The sequence below is a fragment of the Protopterus annectens genome, chromosome 3.part1 (genome assembly GCF_019279795.1).
Source record: "Protopterus annectens isolate FY-2018-M chromosome 3.part1, PAN1.0, whole genome shotgun sequence".
In the NCBI taxonomy this organism is placed as follows: domain Eukaryota; kingdom Metazoa; phylum Chordata; order Ceratodontiformes; family Protopteridae; genus Protopterus; species Protopterus annectens.
The window spans coordinates 1,736,304,590-1,736,326,402 of NC_056732.1; positions in this window are offsets into that span (position 1 = coordinate 1,736,304,590).

Consider the following 21,813-nt stretch of genomic DNA (forward strand, 5'->3'; position numbering starts at 1 on the left):
CTACGTATTTGCAGTAGAAGGCAAGAGGAGTCTGGGGGGATCTATAGCTACAGGGAGCCAGCCAGCAAAATCCCAAGTTACTATGCTGGAGCCTAGGGTTGCAGGATATGATATGACAGTGCAACACTGTAATGGGGTCAGCAATGCAAAGGCAGCTGGGATCTCAAGACAGGGAATGGGATAATGTATTCCCAGACAGGCTCATTCCTCCCAAGCAATGGTTCTCAGTGGTCACTTGAAAAACTAGCAATAGTCTTTGAAGGGAGGTAGAACTGTGACAAAAGTAGGTACTGCTAGCATAGCTAGCTGGAATTTTGTAAATAATTATATGTCATTTTGAATATCAAAATGATTTATATAAGATGCTTGTGTTACAAATGTATTAGAACTATATTTCATGTGTATATCAAACTGCTTGTATAGACGTGTGTGTTGAAAATGTATTTGTAAAATGCCTGCGTTTAAAATGAATCCACAGTGTGCCCTACTGGAAGAGAAAAGAAATGTGCATGGCAGTATTGTAACTGTTTAAATGTATATATTTTAACAATGGAAATTGGAATACAGGAGGCTAACCAGAAAAATAACTGAAATTAAATTACTTTATGGGTAGGTCATAAAATATGGTATCTTTCAGTTTTCAATGCGGCAAGAAACATAATGTCTGTACTAGGAAACATTCTGTATTGTCTTTAGGGTGAATTAATTACTAGTCTTGAAAGCATGAAGGAATGCAATTGTTTTATGACTTCCAGCATCTGCCAGAGATCTGAGGAGAAGCCCTTGTCTATATATTGTTACAGGTAGATACTAAATACTGCCAACTTCAACAATGGGGCTTTGGCCTGGGGACCAGAAGTCCACCTCCAGGAGTCTACTCTCTATACAACAAACCTTTGTTCCAGTATACAAACCCCCCTCTTCCTTGAGCCTCAGGTGCCTCCTTAGCCATCACCCTCAAGCTTTGTATTGTAGAATCCGTAAGTTGAGTCTGTCTCAACTCTACTTTCGTGACCTTCCCCAGTCCCCTTTCCACAGGAAACCTAGTCACTTCCATCAGTTGCTCCTTGCTGTCACTCTGGGTACCACCACTCACCTCTGTCCTCACAGTCACCATGTCCAAGGGAGCATCAGTACCCACAAGTAGCTGTGGCACACATTCAGACTTACTGCTACCAGATAACACCTTCTCTGAAACAGCTACCACTCCACTCCCAGCTTCAGGTATGAGATCTTTCTAAGCCTCTCACAAACTACCAGACCTACATGCCTTTCTCCAAGCCTGACTACATCTCACTGCATTCACACAGGGTACTGCATCATCAAAGTCATTCCCTATCAGGACATCTGCAGGAATATCCTCAAACACACCTACTTGCTTTCTTCCTCTTCCACCCTCCCAGTCAAGATGAGCCCTAGCCAAAGGTATTTGGAACTGGGTCCCTACAAACACTCTGACTGGAGAGGACTTCCCAAGCAAGTACTGCTTTTCTCTAACCACTGCAGGCCTCACAATGGTTATATCAGAAGCTATGTCACTCTTAGCAGTTACCTGTTTATTGTCTACTAAGACGGGATATAAATTTTCATGATAATTTGGCACCCCAGCTGTTTCTAAACAACTTCCCACTGGCAGTTTGTAATCCACACTTATTGGTTCCCTCACCTTCTGTTTCTCACCCTGCCTTGATGGACATTTGGCTGCTATGTGTCCCCTCTGGTTACACTTGAAAAATCTAAGCCCTAACCGTGCACTTAGATTAGTAGTTTCCTCCGTTATTAGTGTACTCTGCTGGAGTGGTTTAGACTGCGCCCCATGCGTTTCCTTGTGTTCATGTGCAGCACTGGGTATACCTTGTTTATACAGTGGTGCTCTGCTTACCAAGTATAGATCTCCTTTTTTCCACAACTCCTCTGCAGAGTTACACTCACAGTCTGCTAACCAGACTCTTATGTCATCAGGCAAAGTACTGAGGGCTTGTTCCCTCACCAGAAGGTCTGCCATTCCCTTTGAAGTGGTGAACTGACACCCACTCACCCATCTGTAAAATTAAGAACTTAAGTCAGCAATGTAACCACGCACACTTTCATCTGCCTTGCATCTATGTTCACAAAACTTTTTCTATATGCCTCATGTGTAAGTTTAAAATAGTCAAGCAAGCAATATTTCACTTTGTCATAATTCAAACAATCTACATCATTTAACTTTTCTACAGCCTGAACACCTTTTACCATGGAGTAAGGGAGTCAGAAACCAAACCCAGAGCTCAGGGTCAACATCATATTGTCTACATACCCTCTCAAAAATATGAATAAAACTATCAAAGTCATCCCCATCTCTGTACTGCGGAATAAGTTTACTGACCTTTACAGTTTCTGGGGTCCAGTTATTCCCTTTCCCATTACCTGCATGACCCACTCAAATGGTGTTAATCTCTATTTCATGTCAGCGCTGTCTCTTCATGTCCATGGCTTATAAATTCCTCAGTCTCTCTTCAGTCTCCAATCATTTAGTCTCCAGTTCATATTGGAGCTGCTTCTCCTCAGTCTCCAAATGTTGAGTCTCCAGCTAAGTCACTCGTCCTCAGCTTCTAAATGCCTCAGCCTCTCTGCTGATTCCAATTCAAGACATTTGTTTTCCAATTCATGTTGATGCTGTTTCTCCTCAGCCTCCAGATGTTGGATTTCCAGGTGCAGTTTCTCCTCAGTCTCTAGTCGGTGGCATCCAGGTTCAGTCTCTCTAACTCCAGACAGATTCTCAGGTCCTCCAAAGAAAAGGTGGACCATCTTGTCTCAGCAGGCTGCACATCACCAACACCAAACTGGATATCCTCCAAATGGCTGGTCTGAGCTATGGCTGTAACCGTGGCTGAAAGCATTGCTTCCTTGGTCATGCTGGCATGCACCAATCCTCTGGCATCACACTCCTTAGCCAACTGGATCTTTGTCAGCTTGCTAAAATCTTCTGCTGACATCCTTGCCTGCTATCCCTGACTATCTAACTAAAAAAATAAATAAAACTGTTGTAAATTGAAATTCCGAATGTTTACCCTGTGGCTATCAAGAGTACACAACTTAATGACAACTACCGACAGGCTACTGGAATCCATTTAAAAATCCCACTGCTGCTACCAATTAAATGTGACATCTGGCTAATATCCCAATAGACTGCCAACAATAATATGATGTCCTCCACTTAAAACCCAAGTCAGTAATTAAGGAGACTCAATCCTCACCACTGACTCCAGTGTGTGAGCACCATGGACAACACCAGAGCACAGAGCACACAAGAGTACAATTCCATGATTTCCCTTAAAAGCACAACAGGAACATGCGCTATTTTCTGGGACTGAACTATATACCTCTGTCCACCCCAAATGTAATCCCTTATCATGCACTTTAGTGAAACATGTTCCAGTTTAAGACCTCTGACTCATTCACACTCAAAATAAATTTAAATCTCACACACACTCAAACACATACGGGAAGCCTGACACAGACTTACAGCTGTGTCCCCTGCCCAATACAAATGGTAAACACCAGAAATATAAAATTAAACTGTAGGATAGAAGTCCATCATCTTAGAAAAACTCCATTTAAATAACTAAACTTTCCTAATCTAATTAGAGAATGCTGTTCCTGATCTACTCTAAAACATAACAACAAGGCAAAGGCAGGCTTACAGTTTTTGGTGAGTTCTTTTTCCTGGGTATCTTCTGCACAGCACTGTAACTGGCTGTAACTCTCAGCTAACTGCTGTTCTTCACAAACTGCCCAGCAACTGACTTCAGCAGTCTCTTTTATATAGTCCAGGTTAACAACCTTATTTTAAAAATAACAGTCAGCTGTTTAAAAAAAGTTTTATTTCCTGTCAATCAGCTGTACAATTAATCACCTAGCAACAAGCAACATTCTAATGACATTGTCTACTGTTCATCTGATTCTCTAGAGACAGTTTGTATTTTAGAATCTCCCTCACAAACATGTGCAGTTAGAAATGTATCAAAACAATGACAAATTTTTTAAACATTTTGTATAAGCAGGGAGATACTCAACATTTTAAAAACGTATTTGTATTTTCACAATTAGACATGCTGGTATATAATACAAATTAATCTGAGAATATACACAAATATCCTGTCAGGCATGCTAACACAGATGATAGTGTTTCATTTTCTTCATAGATGCAACCAATGATTTGTTCAAGCATACTTTAATCTGTACAAACAGTGCATTTAAATTTGCAGTTCCTGTCCTGTCTTCAACCTTTCCCTATCCACCAAGGACCTGTGTTCCCTGCCTTCCTACTCCTCCCACCTGTAAGCATTCAAAGTTCTGGATCTGAATTTCCCAGGTACCATTATCTGGCAGGAATCCTTTACCTCCATGTGTTTTGCTGCCTGCATCAATAACTGTTAGATATTATGAATATAAGGCTGAAATTAATTATGTTGTAAATATGCTGAAAGAAAAAGCTTGCTTAAATGCAGAAACAGAGTTTAGTAATATGTGATCAGCAGTCATACTAAATGACCATGGCTTGGAAAATAAGGAACCTGCTGAATGGACATTTTTCCCTTACAGACTTAAAAACAGGATGTATGCAAGAGCAAAAATGTAAAATCTGCTTTTAAAGAATGGACAATAACACTGTGACAATGTGTTTCCTCAAAAATATGTTTTTCTGCATGGAAAACAGGACATGGCACAAGAACAGATGTTTTTATACAAAGATCCAAATAAAATACAGGATGTTCACACTGTCAGAAAAGCTGATCTCTTACAATGTGTTTCCTCAAAAATATGTTTTTCTGCATGGAAAACAGGATATGCTTATCAGCATTGGCACAAGAACAGATGTTCTTATACAAAGATCCAAATAGAATACAGGACAATGTGTTTCCTCAAAAACATGTTTTTCTGCATGGACAACAGGACACTGTTACAGGATGTTCACACTGTCAGAAAAGATGGTCTCTTACAAGACATTGTTAAACAAGGAAGCTTAGTATTGTTTCTACAGGATGAGCAATTCTCCAAAATAGAATATCAAGAGGAAATGTATATGTTTATGCATGACTAAAACTATATATAAAGAGCTGTATAAATCCAGTTATGTTAGAGGTATGGTAGGGACTCATTTGTCCTAAGGTAAATGTTATATCTCTCACATCATCTGTACTATATGAGAAGTAAAGTTGGAACAGTACTTTAAGCTGCAACATTGTTCCGTTTGGTTTATTATAAAAAGTTATTTGTTACTGCTCTCTAAAGTTGATGCTGCAAAGTATATTCTCTCGTCAGTGTATATTCTGCAAGTTTCTGTATGCAACAGACTGTGAATGCAAATATAACCAGACTTTGAATTTTAGCAGAATCCAGCCAGCAAGACTGAGTGTCTTAAGAACACTTCAAATCCATCACACCAAGCAATAAGCAGCTCCATGTAATTTTTTCAATAACCTGACCACATCAGCCATTAATTCCTTTCATGTTAATCTCCACTATCCTAAATCTAACTGTAATCCATCACTCTGTGTATGACTTGCTGTGCTCTGTCCCATCTGTTTGTTAATGCAATACCTATTTAAACCTTTAAACAATAACAGATCAATGATACAGGGTAGGGAGGGTAGTCTAACAGACTGCCATGGTCTCATACAACAGCCCTCCTTGCAAGCTATCAGATTCCATTCCACCATCCTCCTTCAGTGTTTCAGCATGAGAGGTCCATTATCCATAATTCATATGCAGTATTCATAATGTGTTGAATTCCAGTCCTGACCATTAGGCAGCCATGATTTTTCATAGTGGAACAGTGTCTCAGAAAAGCATTATTAAGTAATCAAGGAGCAGAGCAGGAGTACAGTGGGAAGAAATCAAAGCTGCCATGCAGAGGCAACAAATAATTATCTAAAGCAAACGAACAAAACAAAATTAAGTAAAAAAAACACCGTAGTTGTTTAAACATCAAACATCTCCCTTTTTTAGTTCCTTTATAAAACATATGGAGATATAAATGGATGATAGCCAAACAGAGGATTATATAAATTAAAGAAAAGGACAAAAAGACATGAAGATAAACTAAACAGAAAAAAAAACTATACTGAAGAAAAACATTAAGAAAGGATATTATACATTGTATATGTACCTTACTGAACATAAATCAGCAAAACAATTAAAAAAAAAAGAAATCTTTGTTACATATTTTTACTCATTATTCATAGGATCATAGGTTTATAACTAGGGTAATGTCCACCAGGGTCTTTACAAACCCGGCCATGCAACCCAACCCAGTTTTGTTACAGAGTGCCTTGGACACCTATATGGTGGGTCTGTTAGAAATGAGGTAGCTAAGGGTTATGTGGGGATGGGTGGGTGTTAGTTGGGGATTAATTCACTTACTTTTGATCTATGTCCATCAGAGACATGGGCAGCCAGACCAGTGGTGAATATGTGACTTACCATCCAATGATCAAGGTTTCTTTTGAATAATTCACGGGTGAACTCTGCTTCATGTAGAGCTTATTTCACAGGTAAGGAATCCTTTGAGAAACATATTGGTCCTGCCAACAAGTTCTATTTATGTTGCAGACAAGGTTCAGGTCATTGGAGCTAATGCTTCTGGTACTGTTTGTATTGTGGATGTGCAACAGATCCATCAGAGCTGGATCTGAGGATGTTTTATATACCAGGCATAGATCACCTCTCAGTAACCTGTAGGAGGCTGAGTACAGGGACAGGAGCTTAAGGCTATATGTGTAGGACAGGGTATTCATACCCTGGATTCTTCTGGTGAGGAACCTTTGAGGCCATTCTAACTGTTGCAAGTGCTTTATTAAGTACATGCTAAAGGGGACATTGTACTGACTGATAGGTCTGATAAGGGCTAAGATGAGTGGTACTATTACTTCCTTGGACCTGGATGCCATAACCTTGCTTTTGAGTTGGGTGACATCGAATGATTTTTATTACTATCTTGGCTACTTGTTGGTCAAACTCCAGATTACTGTCAACATATGTTGCTAGATCCCAAACTATTCCGTCAACTCTTAAGGACGTTTTATGAACGAAGTAATTAGCCTGGGTGGTCAATTTCCCAAAGGGCACTATAATTCATTTTTTGCATTGAGTTTTAATCTATGGCTTTTACACTAGTCATTTGTTTGTGTAAGACCCTCTTGTAGAATGCTGGTGTCATGTGGGGAATCAGTGATCACTCCCAATTTACAGTAGGCTACAAATTTGGTGAACCAGAGGCCTTTGACATTAGCCTTGACTTCCAAGAAGTAGATGCCAAACAGGAGCAAGCCCAGCATGGAGCCCTGGGGTACACCATGAGCCCTATCTGCAAACCATCTGGCAATACAGCAAGTTATATAGGGATTTATGCATTGTTCTGAGAGTTCATCAACAATACCTGATTAGGTATTGTATCGAATGCCTTGTCCAGGTGAAGGTGGGTGGTATGCACCATTTTTCCTTCATCTATAGCCATGGTGACCCTCTCAAAGAAGTCTACCAGGTTAAGTAGACAAAACTTTCCCTTAACAAAACCAAACTGGGATGGTTCCAATGTCTGTAGGTTGCCAATGTCTTCTTGGATCATTTCCATGATAATTCATTCCATGGCTTTTGATATTAAAGTTGTCAGACTGATGGGTCTGTAATTGCTGGTGTTATTTGATGCGCCACCCTTTTGAAGAGGAATGACCATTGTAGCCCTTCATTCACCTGTATGAATTAGCCACTCTACAAGTGATAGATTACAAATGAGTAGCTTGGTAGACAAAGAAAATGCTTCCAGACACAGAAAACCAAGACAAATTCATTCACCTTAGAAATCTAGCTAAAAAAGCCACAAGAAGACATAAAGGTAACATCATCCAAATTAAACAATACATTCAGAGAAAAATTAAAACAGTTTTGAAATCTGGTCAGTCACATTACAGGTTGAACATAGTCTAAAACTCCACACCCCACCTCTCAGCCTTCAGACATAATAACAATATCCTCAGGCCCTCTACTTCTAATTGACTTCCTTAAAGAATTATCCACCCTCCTCACTTGCACCCAACCAATCTATCCCTAAACTCACTAAACCTGTACTCACTTGTGACTTCAGACCCATTTCAAGTCTCCCTCCCTAGGCAAGGCATTTGAAAAACTGGCATTCAACCAGTTTACAGACCACATTCAAAATACAGTATTTTAACTCCCCACTAGCATGGTTTTTGATCAGAGTGACGTACATGACTGCCCTATACACAATAACAAATGGCATCCTCAACAATATAAAAAAAGGTCTCTTTACGAATACTGTATTTACTGACCTCACAAAGGCTTTCGACCTTCACTAACACAATCTCCAAACTCAATCACTTACTGAAGCTTACATCAGCAATAACTTTCTCCCATGGTTCCAAAACTTCCTTTGAGATAGGCACTTCAGTTTATATAGGAAAGTCTTCCTCCCATTTCCCTCCTCTTCACAAATGATGTCCATCAGTTATACATTTTTTAACAAGAAATATATTTATTAAATTATCACTTCTGACATAGGCAATCATATATTTATATAAATGCAAACAAACCATACTGACATATTTTCATTTGCAAACATTATACATCACTTATAATCTACGCCTTGTCTGTCAAATATTACAAAGCTCTTTCAATTCCTGTCTTCCCTTAAACCTCATTCCTCCTCCAAAACATTATTCTGCATGTATTGTTCCCACAATTCCTATTTTTTTTGTAATTTGCTCCTATCCTTTTCTAAAGATACCGCTTTCAGTTGTTTTATCTCTGTTGCTATATTCACTACTTCATGTATTATTGGTTTAAACTTACATTTCCTTTTTCTAGTAATTGCTATTTTTGGCAGCCAGCAGAATTAAACTCAGCAAGGCCTTACTATGTCTAGTCAATTCTGATTCTGTATCACAGTTAAAAAAAAAAAAGATTTTTCTTAGTTGCACCAATTTGCTCGCACAGTATGTCCGATAAAGTAGTTAGCAGGGAATTTCTAAAGTCTGACAGCGCATTACACTCCCAAAAAATATGTTCCTAATTATCTCTCTCTTCCCCATCACACCTCCACTATTTGAAATCTACCTGAGGAAAAATTCTTTGGAGTCTGCTTGGTGTACAAAATACCTGTGCAAACACTTCCAAGAAAAGATCCCAAATATTCTAGACTTTGTCACATATTTGGGAGCCATACATATATCCTCCTACTGTTTCTTTGTGAATCGCTTGTTCAGTCTCTCTTCCCAATCCTTTCTAACCTCCTCTGATTGATTCCTATAGTTAACATGCAATATTTTATCTGCCCTACTAATTATTCATTTTTAAAAGCAGCTTATGATCTAGATTCTACTAAAAACTCTAACAGTGCTGGTATTTCACGTAGGATCCCCTACTGCTTCTCTTTGCCTATACTCTGACATCAATCCTTGATAGGAAGGCAATGTCTAGCCTGCAGTCCAAATTAAGTCTTGGCTTATTCTATTACCTTTCCCTCTGTAATTATTTGTTCCCAATACCTAGGTTCCTTTGCCAATTTTCTCCAATAAATTGCAGTGCCCTCTTGGCTAGCTACTGCACCCCTAATTGCAGTCATCACTATCAGCAAAATCTCCTTTCTGTATTCCTATGTTGGCTTAGTTCTTAAAATAATTTCTACTACTTTATGAATCTAATATTCTGCTTGGTTATTGTTAATTTCCTTAAAGATCTGACTCCAAAATCCCAGTCTCTCCATATGTCTTGAGCTGCCCCCTTGTTTCATCATCAGCACTTTCCACTTTGAATTATAACTTTCTGTTTGTGATTTGTATAGTAGCCTTAACTGTGTAGCTCTGAAATACCCATTCAAATCAAGTATTTCAAACCACCTTGTTCTAAAGGAAGGATCAATGTATCCCACTTGACTCTTGCCTTTTTCCCCTCCCAGATAAAATCTTTCACCTCTTTATTAACTGCAATCTACAACTTCTCCTCTGGTTGATAAAATATGCCTGGCCTGTGTATTAAACAAAGGGGTCTAAAAACATTTCCACTGCTTGTATTTTGCTATCCATAGCTATAAAACAAAGCTTCTAACTTCTCAGTTTTGTAATATATTTTGTTTAGTCTCTTCCCACATATCCTTTGCTGCCACAACAGAACTCTTTTCAATCCATACTCCTAAGTACTTTATTTTATCATGCCCCCATAAATATGGGTATTGCTGAACCAATTTGTGTGTGGCACATAGTTTACAACTATTGCCTTTGTTTTATCTTCATTAATTTGGTATCCCCTAAAAGACTTGAAACTGTATCAATGTTCCACAACACTGAAATGTCCTTTTCTGATTTGATCAGTTATAAAATAATATTATCTGCAAATAAACCCAACTTTTCTTGACTGCTACACCAATTAAATCCTTGAATTTGTGATATCCTTAAATTCTTTGCCACTGGTCCTGAATAATAATGCAAATAACAAAGAGGAAAGAAGACACCTATACCTAGTTCCTCTGCTCAAACAGAACTTATCAGAGAGGAACCCCACACACTTTAATGTTTACATCTGATCCCTTATATATCCCCCTAGTCAACCTTATAATTTTATCAGGAATGAAATTGCCCTACTCATAAAATCCCAGCTTACTCTGTCAAATACTTTCTTTGCATCAAGACACATCAACAACAGTAGTATTTTCCTACATTTTGCTTCCCTCTGGATTATCATTGCCCTATTAATCTTGTTAAATATTTGCTTGCCCTCCACAAAACCACAATGATCCATATCTATTAATTTTGGTATCACACCTGATATTATTTTAGCCAATATATACATAAACACTTTATAATCATGGTTTAGAATCAAACTGGGCCTACATTAAGCTGGATTTCATGGATCTTTACCATCTTTAGGTATTACAGCCACTATAGCTTTCTTTCAGGATGTTGGTGTTCCTCCTCCTTTTAAAATACTGTTAAAACCTTCCAAACCTTTATCACTTTCTTCCCTCCTAGCTTCCAAATTTCCACAGGAATACCATCTATCCCCGATGACTTTCCTGTAGATTGGGTATACATCATCATTTCTATCTCATTTCATCCTATCCTAAAGGTTAGTTATTGAGCCCCATCAACGTTTAACATTGGTGTGAAGATGAAGACTGCCAGCCTAACCAGATAGAATTTTGTTGATAATTCTGTCATTTGTAAATATTAATATAAGCCAAAGGCTTGTTCTCTTAAATGGGGAAAAATGTTGGTAAATGTTAAACTTCAAAAATGTAACAACAGTGCACTCTGCTGTAAGAAACCTAAGTCAAGCATTTTATGACTGTCTTTGATCTTTAAAGTCAGCTCCGATATGTCTAGAGGGAGGCATCCTGCCTATTGTTTTAAGACCAGAGTTAATGGCGAAAATGTGCATGTATAAATGTCCTTTATTGCACTGGTTTCTGACCCAGTGTAAAAAATGTAAATGGAGTTTCTGTTAGCCTGGGGACACCAGAGAAGTGTGAAGAATTATGTCATGTGAAGCAGCTCTGTATTATCAATTTAAAGAGAGATAATCAGGGAGCTCAGAGTATTTTTGTCTTTTGAACATCCAACATCACCAGCACTGCCTGTTTCTATATGTAAGTTATTTAGAACTGTATTTTCTCTTAGAAATAGCTTCTTCTTCTTCTTCTTTCGGCTTTTTCCCGGTTAGGGGTCACCACAGTGGATCACCTGTCCGCTCATGATTGGCAGTGGAGTTTTACGGTGTTGAGTTGCCAGCCCAGCGCCCAACCTTCCACAGAAGGCACACACACACACACACACACTCACACCTAGGGCCAATTTAGAGTGTCCAGTCCACCTACAGCATGTCTTTGGAATGTGGGAGGAAACCAGAGCACCCGGAGGAAACCCACGCGACCACAGGGAGGACATGCAGACTCCACACAGAAAGCACCCCAGCCGATAATCAAACCGGAGAACCTCTTGTTGTGAGGTGGCAACGCTAACCGCTGCACCACCGCAGCTGCCCTCTCTTAGAAATAGTTTAATCTTCCTAATTCTTAGCTAAGTGTTTTTCTGTGTTGATGTTAGAACTTTTCTATGGTATTATTTTATTTTTATTTATTTTATTTTACATTTGTTGACGGGGCTAGTCTAACTGGATGTATGTCCATTTTCAGTAGAGGCCCAGGAAGATAAGCTCCACATAAAAAAGATTAACATAAAATGATTAACATATAATGCATGTACAGAAGTTATGTGCAGATTATTACATAACATTTCAATCATTGAATACACAAATTATTGCAGAACATTACATAAATTTGCTAGAAACTCTATTCTCAAGGAATTTTTTTTAAGTATTTCTCTCTGATCTCTGAACTCTTGACTAGCACTGTGTAGTAAGAAGTATTGTCTTATATTTTTATTATGTATTATACATATTTTTAAACCTTTCAACTGTGGCTGTTTTGTGTAGAGATAATTTAAGCTCTAAGAATGCATTGCATGTATATAGTGAGACTATACCAAGTCACTCCAAATAAGTCTTGACTGTTAGCTTGCACTTACCATTTAGATAATAATATTGCACAGTAATAATTGGACACCCTTTTAAGGGCCTTTAAGTAGCTGATAAATATTAGCTGGGTGGTGGCAGTAATTTCTACCATATAGTCTGGGTAAAAGGAGCACAGTTGGAGAACCTGTGCCAGCCTTCCCCAGGAGTGTCTGTGTGGTTGTATAAACTCTCATCTCAAAGTGTGGTTGTGTCAGCTACTTGGGCAGGCACACGAAGCACTGTTTGGACAGAGGGGGTGCTGGAGGCTTTAGCTTGCCCAGCTGGCTGAGATCTGGACCCTATATCTGTGCCAGTGGGGAGTCTTATTGCGGACCTGGAGAGAAAGGGAGAAACCAGACCCAGACTGACTGTGATTTCTGTGTGCTCTTAAGGGAAATTGCACTTTACTGAGCATGTATTTATTATCCTTTCCCTATATGGATGCCCCTCACTGGTGTTAGTGGTGAGGATTGAGGCTCCTTGATTGCTGGGCCAGTGCACAGGCATCACATATTAATTGATTGGCAGTGGTGGGATATCGACACCACCTATTAATTGGTTGGCAAATACTAATTGGCTTGTAGTGGTGTGGGTAGAATGCATTCCTGTCGCTTGTGTACAATGATCACTGAAGGTGTTTTTAACTCTAAATCAGCCATGCATGAATATTCAGAGTTCAGATCACAATTGTTTTATTTCTTTTGTTAGCTTAGTCAGGGAGAGCAGGCAGCATGTCAGCAGAGGAGTACGGAAAGCTGGCAAGGAGCCAGCTGGCTGATATGTGTCAGGCTAGGGGACCGATACATGGAAACCTGACTAAGGCAGACATGATTGCAGATTTGGTCACAGCTGCATCAGAAAACAGCAACCAGGAGGACGATCAGACTGGCAGTGGAGATGTACCACCCTCAGAGAATGGACAGCTCAACCTTTCTGCAGAGGACATAAAAATCCATCTGGAGCTAAAGACACTTATTGCAGGCCATGCATTTGGAAATAGAAGCAGCTGAGAGATTGAGATGTCTACAGGCTGAGGATAAATTTACTTGCTAGGATACCCCTTAGCTGCTGTGTGCTTCATGCCCCTGTGCGCTGATCATATCCTGCCTACCCTCCACTAGGAGATTACTATCCACCAGGGACCCAAGGACCCACCCAATCATCCAACTGTAACATCACTTCATAAGTGAAAACTGCTGTTCTCACACATAAAGTGATAAGAGAGTATGTGCAATTTCCTGCCTACCCTCCACTAGGAGATTACTATCCACCAGGGACCCAAGGACCCCCCCCCCCAATCATCCAACTGTAACATCACTTCATAAGTGAAAACTGCTGTTCTCACACGTAAAGTGATAAGAGACCTGCCTACCCTCCACTAGGAGATTACTATCCACCAGGGACCCAAGGACCCCCCCCCCAATCATCCAACTGTAACATCACTTCATAAGTGAAAACTGCTGTTCTCAGACGTAAAGTGATAAGAGACCTGCCTACCCTCCACTAGGAGATTACTATCCACCAGGGACCCAAGGACCCCCCCAATCATCCAACTGTAACATCACTTCATAAGTGAAAACTGCTGTTCTCAGACGTAAAGTGATAAGAGACCTGCCTACCCTCCACTAGGAGATTACTATCCACCAGGGACCCAAGGACCCCCCCAATCATCCAACTGTAACATCACTTCATAAGTGAAAACTGCTGTTCTCACACGTAAAGTGATAACAGACCTGCCTACCCTCCACTAGGAGATTACTATCCACCAGGGACCCAAGGACCCCCCAATCATCCAACTGTAACATCACTTCATAAGTGAAAACTGCTGTTCTCACATGTAAAGTGATAAGAGAGTATGTGCAATTTGTAAGTTTGGTTTATAGCTAATTCATTTCACTGCTTTAATCCTTGTTGTTAATTATTGTATGCCTCACAGCCTGAACACCCAGTAGCCATCCCCCCCCAAACTCCAGTAGACTACGTATATTCCCTCTCATACTTCTAGTTTTATTAACCCTTCATCTATATTGCCTTTCTAGCCCTAGTCTAGCCTTGCCTGATTTTTTTTCCCCTCACCTCTGTGGTTATAAACCTGACTGCCCACTAGGTGGCACCCTCCTATCTGCTCCTCTCTTGTTGCCCCTCATCCTCATAAGGCTGTCTTCTTTTTTAAACTCCTTTTTTGCATTCTTACAACTGACCCTACATATTACCTTTTCTGCTATACTTTCCCACTATCTGCCTTTAATATTCACTTATACTACATCCTACTCTTCCACACAGATCACAAACCTTCTTACCTCTGCAGTCACTCCTCCACAATCAGAATTCCACTGATTGTTCACCTCGACTGTCTCACTCAACTGTCTCAACCCGCTCCGTTCGCCCTGTGGGCTCACTCCGCTCCCCTCCCTACCCCCAATTCCCACACATCCCCAGGGGTCCTCAATATATTTTCACTAAACCACACCCCTATTTTACCTATACCAATCAAATAGTTCTCCTTATTACCACTCCCCTCCATACTTATTCAATTACCTCTCGTAACTATATCGAATATCCACCCCACCCTTATAGTTTCAAATACCCAGCTGCTATTACTACATACCCTTATCTATCTTTTCATCTTATACCTACATCATGGCCAATGTTACCTACCTAACTCAACCAAAATTTATAGCCTTTGTTTTACTCCTACCTCCTCTAATAACTAACTACACATTAACCTCTTATGAACAACCACTCCACCCAAACCTTCTACTGCCTTCTAGGCTCACTTCCACACCACTACTACCTATCTCTCTTTACAGCTTTAACACCACAATTTGTCCCTGCTACCTGCAAGCCAAATATCACAGACTAACCCATATAAAATATAGTACTCTCCATGCAAGAAAAACACTTTGTTTTTATTTCCTTAAAGTTAACAACCCCACATATAAAATACTCCACTTAGCCCTGCTAGATGGAGACATTCATCCTAATCCTGGCCCAAACAATATTCCTGACACTGTACAAATCACCTCCAACATTACTCTTCCACATACACCTAATAAGCCTCCAAACTCTCTTTCAATAGCACATCTTAACATTCGAAGCATTAAAAAGAAAACTACCCATCTTCATGCCCTATTAGAATTCTACCAATTTGATTTCCTATGTCTATCAGAAACATGGCTAAAACCATCCATTAATGACAATGAACTTACCCTACCTGCCTACAGTATCCTGAGAATGGACCGTATTAACAAAAAGGGAGGGGGTGTAGCAGTCCTCTATAAAAATAATCTACAAGTCACCACATCTAACATAAACCTACCTATATTTAATAACTCAGAAATCCTAGTCACTAAACTTCAAATCAACAAATTCAAATCCATTAACATCGCTTGTATTTACCTTCCCCCTGGTAATAACATTAATACCCTTGAAAGCATTCTTAACTGGATATCTATCAATCTTCCACAAGAAACTTTAATACTTGGGGACTTTAACATCGATTGGAAGTCCTGCAGTACCCCTCAGCCCACCACCCACATTAATCTTTATGGCTTCTCTCAAGTTATTACCTCCCCTACAAGAATTAATAAAACCAACAACAAAGAAAGTATACTAGATTGGATTCTTACAAACTCTCCACATCTTACATACAAGGCAGGAACCCTCCCTGATGATCTAAGTGATCACTTACTCACCTATATCATCAGACACAAAATTAACATACCTAACCCAACTACATATCGTACAATCAGGACTAAAAACTCCTTCAACCCTGAACTTTTCCAGCTAGAACTTAAACACTGTGATTGGTCACCACTAAAAACACTCCCCCTAGATAAAGCAGTTGACTACTTTAATTCCACATTCTTATCCATCCTTGACCAACATGCCCCTGTTCGCTCTATTAGAAGTAACACTAAACCTGCCCCATGGCTCACCAAAGCAACTAGACAGAATATTCTCCTCAGAAACAAATTGTGGTCAAAATGGCACACTACCAGGAATTCAACAGATCACCAAACCTTTAGACAACTTAGAAATACTACTAATAAAGCTATCCTGCTAGATAAAAAAAACTTTTATATCCAACTACAACAAACTAACCAAAGAAATCCACAAAAATTTTGGTCCAGCATCAACAAACTCCTACACCCAGGCCAATCTATAACACCTACCCCACAAGGCTCTATCCAAGACAATCTAACACAAACTGCCAATGCCTTTAATTCTTTCTTTACAGATACCATTCAAACACTAGCTAAGCAATTATCTCCAACTTCCCCTAATCTAACCACTTCTTCAACTTACCCTATTCCATTATTTCAGCTATAACCGGTTCCTACATCCTTCATTTGCTCTCTTCTAGAAAAACTGAAACCTACTACCCCCTCTGCTGACCATCTACCTGCTGAGTACCTGCAAAAAGGTGCCAAAGCCATAGCCCTCCCCATTTCCATACTCATAAACAGAACTATAACCGAAGGAAATATCCCATCTATCTGGAAAATCTCACACATCATCCCCCTTCATAAAGGTGGTAACTCCACTGACATCTCAAACTATAGACCAATAGCCTTACTCTCTTCACTGGCAAAAATAATGGAAAAATGTGTCCATAAGCAAGTACTCACCCATCTAATTGATAATAACTTACTTGCCAACTGTCAACATGGATTTAGACCTAACCACAGCACCACCACAGCCCTTCTCTCCTTCACAGACTGTATAAATTCTAACCGTAATAACAATACCCTTTCCTCTTCTGTCTTCATTGATTTATCTAAGGCTTTTGATATGGTTAATCACCAGCTCCTTACTGAAATACTTAAATCTCTTTCTCTTGATACTCTAGCATTACAATGGTTCAAATCCTACTTAGAAAATAGACAACAAGCAGTACTATGGGAAGGTAACCTATCTTCTCACCTCCCTATTTCCCTTGGTGTCCCCCAGGGCTCCATTTTAGGCCCATTGTTATTTTCCATTTTCATTAATGACTTCCACCTAGCAATCCCACATGCTACCTGCATTCAATATGCAGATGACTCCACTATTATTTGCTCAGCTAATACCCCTACCGAGCTACAATCACTTACACAAAATGCATTTAACACAGTGGAACAATGGTTTTTAAACCGCTGCCTTTTACTTAACCCTAAAAAAACTAAACTCCTACTTTTTACTCCTACTCGTAGGTCTGCCCCTCTTCACTTTACTCTTACATCCAACAATGGGACACTCATATCTCCTGACATAACCACCAAACTTCTTGGAATAACCATAGATAATAATCTAAACTTTGACACTCATACTAACATCACTATAAAAACAGTAAATAATAAACTGGGATCCCTTTACAGAATCAAACCCTTCCTTACTCCCTCAACCAAAGTCGCTATAGCTAGAACTCATTTAATCACTACCTTACTCTATGCCTCACCCATATACACCAATCTCACAAAAAATAACCTAAACAAACTTGCTACTGCCTATCACTCCATTGCTAGATTTGCCACAGGATCTCCTTTTAGAACACATCACTGCAACAATCTAAAACAACTAGGATGGCTAGAATTTCATAACCAGATACTCTCTCAACAACTTACTATTATCCATAAGAGCTTGTACTACCCCACCTATACACCTATACTGACTACCCTCATTACCCCCTACAACAATCTTAAGAACCTACGCTCCTCTAATAAGCCACTTATTACTATCAACAAATCCAACAACTCAGCTGGAGATTCTTTGTTTTCTAACTCCATAGGCAAACACTGGAACAGACTTCCCTCTGAACTCCTATCTCTGACCTCCACAAGACTCTTTAAACTAAAAATAAAACAATTTCTCAGTTCTCACTGGCTTTGTCCTTGTACTAACCCTGACTAAATGTCTTCTCTGCTCCTAACAATAGTATATTCCACCTATTTACATACTCTTGCTGCTTCCTATATACCTTTATCTCACTGTATCATATGATACATTTCTATAATTTATCAACAGTATATACTTTCTGTTATCCTGCTTCCAGTTGAAAACTACTAATTTGTTTTTATTTCTATTGCATTGCATATCACCTCAGCATGAACTAGGTATCCTTGTAATGTCAACTGTACCTAATCTGTATGTCTGTAAACTGTTTAGTCCCTTTTTAATTATCATTATAATTCTTTGAATTTGAGACAATTATTACAGTCATATACTGTGTATGTGAATGGCTGTAACTGGTTAGAGATATTTTACTACTGTTTTACTGCTTTGAACTTATTATTTTTTACTGTATAAAATTATCTGTGTTGGAGCTTTTCTCCCCGGGCCTCTACTGAAAATGGATTTTATTCCAGTTAGACTAGCCCGGTCAACAAATGTAAAATAAAATAAATAAAAATAAAAATAATGAGAAACTGCTATGCTTAGAAGCTGAAGAAAAGGAGAGGTAGAGGCAGCATGAGAAGGAGATGCTGACTCTTCACCAGAGTCATGGAGGTAATGGGGAAGGGAGTAACTGGACTCCAGAAGCACAAAAGGTCAGTAAGTTTCTTCCGCAGTTTAAAGAGGGGGATAATTTTGATAGTTTCATTCATATGTTTGAGAGGGTATGTAAACAGTATGATGTTGACCAAAGGCTCTGGGTACGGTTCCTGACCCCCTTACTCCACGGTAAAGCTGTAACTGTGTTGTCTAAACTTGCTGATTGTGAATATTTTGATTATACTGTTGTTAAAAATCATTTGTTCAAATGTTTTAAGCTAACACCTGAAACGTATAGGAAAAGGTTTTGTGAGCCTAGATGCAAGGCAGATGAAAGTGTGTGTGAATATGTTGCTGAACTGAACACTTATTTTCATAGGTATGTGAGTGGATGTCAGGTCACTACTTTTGAAGGGCTGGCAGAGCTTTTGATGAGGAAACAAGCCTTTAGCACTTTGCCTGAGGACATGAGGATCTGGTTAACTGATAGACAATGTGCTATTTCAGATGAGTTGGGGAAGAAAGGAGATCTATATCTAGCAAGCAGGGAACTCCTACACAGGAAAGGGACCCCCAGTACTGCTCATGGGTCTAAAGGAATCCATGGTGGGCAGTACAGACTACCACAACAGAATCTGACAGTTGCAAGGGAAGCCACTAGTCCAGGTACATGTCCAGGACCTAGGGTTAAATGTTTTGAATGCAACCAGTGGGGCCATGTAGCATACAGATGTCACGGAGGCAAGGTAGGGAACAAAAGCTGAGAGAGCCAGTAAGTGGGAAAGACAAAATGCCAGTAGTAGGTTAGGTTGAGAGAAGGGTACCGAACTACCATCCTGCAGATGTCCTGATAGGGAAGGATTTGGATGAGGCAGTACCATGTGCTTATGCAGTTACATGCAGTCAGGCTAGGAGACAAGCATGTGGGTCTGATAGCCTGGGGGAGACCCAGGCAGACTGCATACTTGAAGCCAGGACTGGTGAGGTGGTTACTTCAGGGAGGGAGCTACTCTGTAGCAGTGAAACTGAAGGTGAGCCACAGCCGCTTGTGGGTACTCATGTTCCCTTGGACAGAGGGACTGCAAAAGTAGAGGTGAGTAGTAGTATCCAGGCTGACAGTGAGGCGTCACTGTCAGAGGATGCCAGACTTCCTGTGGAAGGGGAGCTGGGAAGGGTTACAAAGAGAGAGTTGAGACAGGCTCAGTTCTCAGATCCTACACTGCAAGGCCTGAGGCAAGTAGCTAGTGAGGCACCTGATTCTCAAGGGAAGGGGGAATCTGTATACTGAGACAAAGGGTTACTGCATAGAGAGTGGACCCCTGAGGGAGGGCTAGAAGGTGAGAGGGTACAGCAGTTGGTAGTGCCTAGAGCCTACCATCTGGTGCTTCTAGCCATAGTCCATGATATTCCCTTTGTAGGTCATATGGGCATAAAACATACAAAGAGATGTATTATGCAGAACTTCTATTGGCCTGGAATTTCCAGAGATGTAACAGGGTACTGCAGGACCTGTGAGCAGTGCCAAAAGGTAGGCAAGGCAGGAGACAAGGTGAGAGCTACTTTGATGCCTTTGACTGTGATTGAGGAGCCATTTAAGAGGGTAGCTATGGATATTGTGGGGCCTCTGAGTACCTCAAGTTCCACAGAGAAAAAGTATATCCTAGTGGTAGTGGATTATGCTACCCAATACCCTGAGGCAGTGTCTCTGTCCTCCACTGAGGCAGAAAAGATGACAAATGCTTTCTTAGAGATTTTCAGCAGGGTAGGTTTCCCAAAAGAAATACTGACTGACAGAGGTGCCAATTTCATGTCAGACCTGCTGGCTTGTCTGTGGAAGTCCTGTGGGGTGAAGCACCTGAAGACCACCCCCTACCATCCACAGATTAATGGACTTGTTGAGAGGTTAAACTCTACATCAAGTCCACGCTACGAGCATTTGCAGACCAGTTTAAGAGGGAGTGGCCAAATATTTGCCCCATCTGTTGTTTGATTACAGAGAGGTTCCCCAGGAATACACAGGTTTTTCACCCTTTGAGTTGCTTTGTGGGCATAGGGTGAGGGGACCTCTAGATTTAATTTGTGATAAGTGGGAAGGTGAGTGTAAACCTCACAAGGAGTCTGTTGTGGCATATGTCCTAAACCTCAGGACAAGGCTCAGGGAACTAATGGGCTTGGCCTAAGAGAACCTGGCAGAAGCCCAACAACAGAAAAAGGTGTGGTATGACAGGAATGCTCAAGCTAGAGAGTATACTGTGGAGCAGTAGGTAATGGTTCTCATTCCCGTCAGACACAACAAGCTGCAGGCAGCTTGTGAGGGACCCTACAAGGTAGTAAGAGAGGTAAGTGGTGGAACTGCTAGGCAGGAGGCAGGGGACAAATTGTACCATGTTAACATGATGAAACCTTACCAAGATAGGGAGGCCCTTGTGCTGAGTATTTGCAGTGGATTGCAGGAGGAGTCTGAGGTAGATCTGGTGACTGATCTCTTCAGTGAGGCTCAGACTGACACCTCAGTGGAAGGGGTAGCAATGTCTCAGCAGCAATCTCCTACCCAGGTTCGAGAAATCCAAACAGTGTTACAGGAGTTTGGGGACATGTTTACTGGGAAACCAGGGTGTACCCACCTGGTACAGCACCAGGTGGATACAGGACCCCAAAGGCCTATTAGGCAGGCCCCTTATAGGGTCCCTGAGAGAGTCAAACAGACTCTGTGGGAGGAGATACAGGAAATGTTGGAACTAGGGGTAATTCAAGAATCCAACAGTCCCT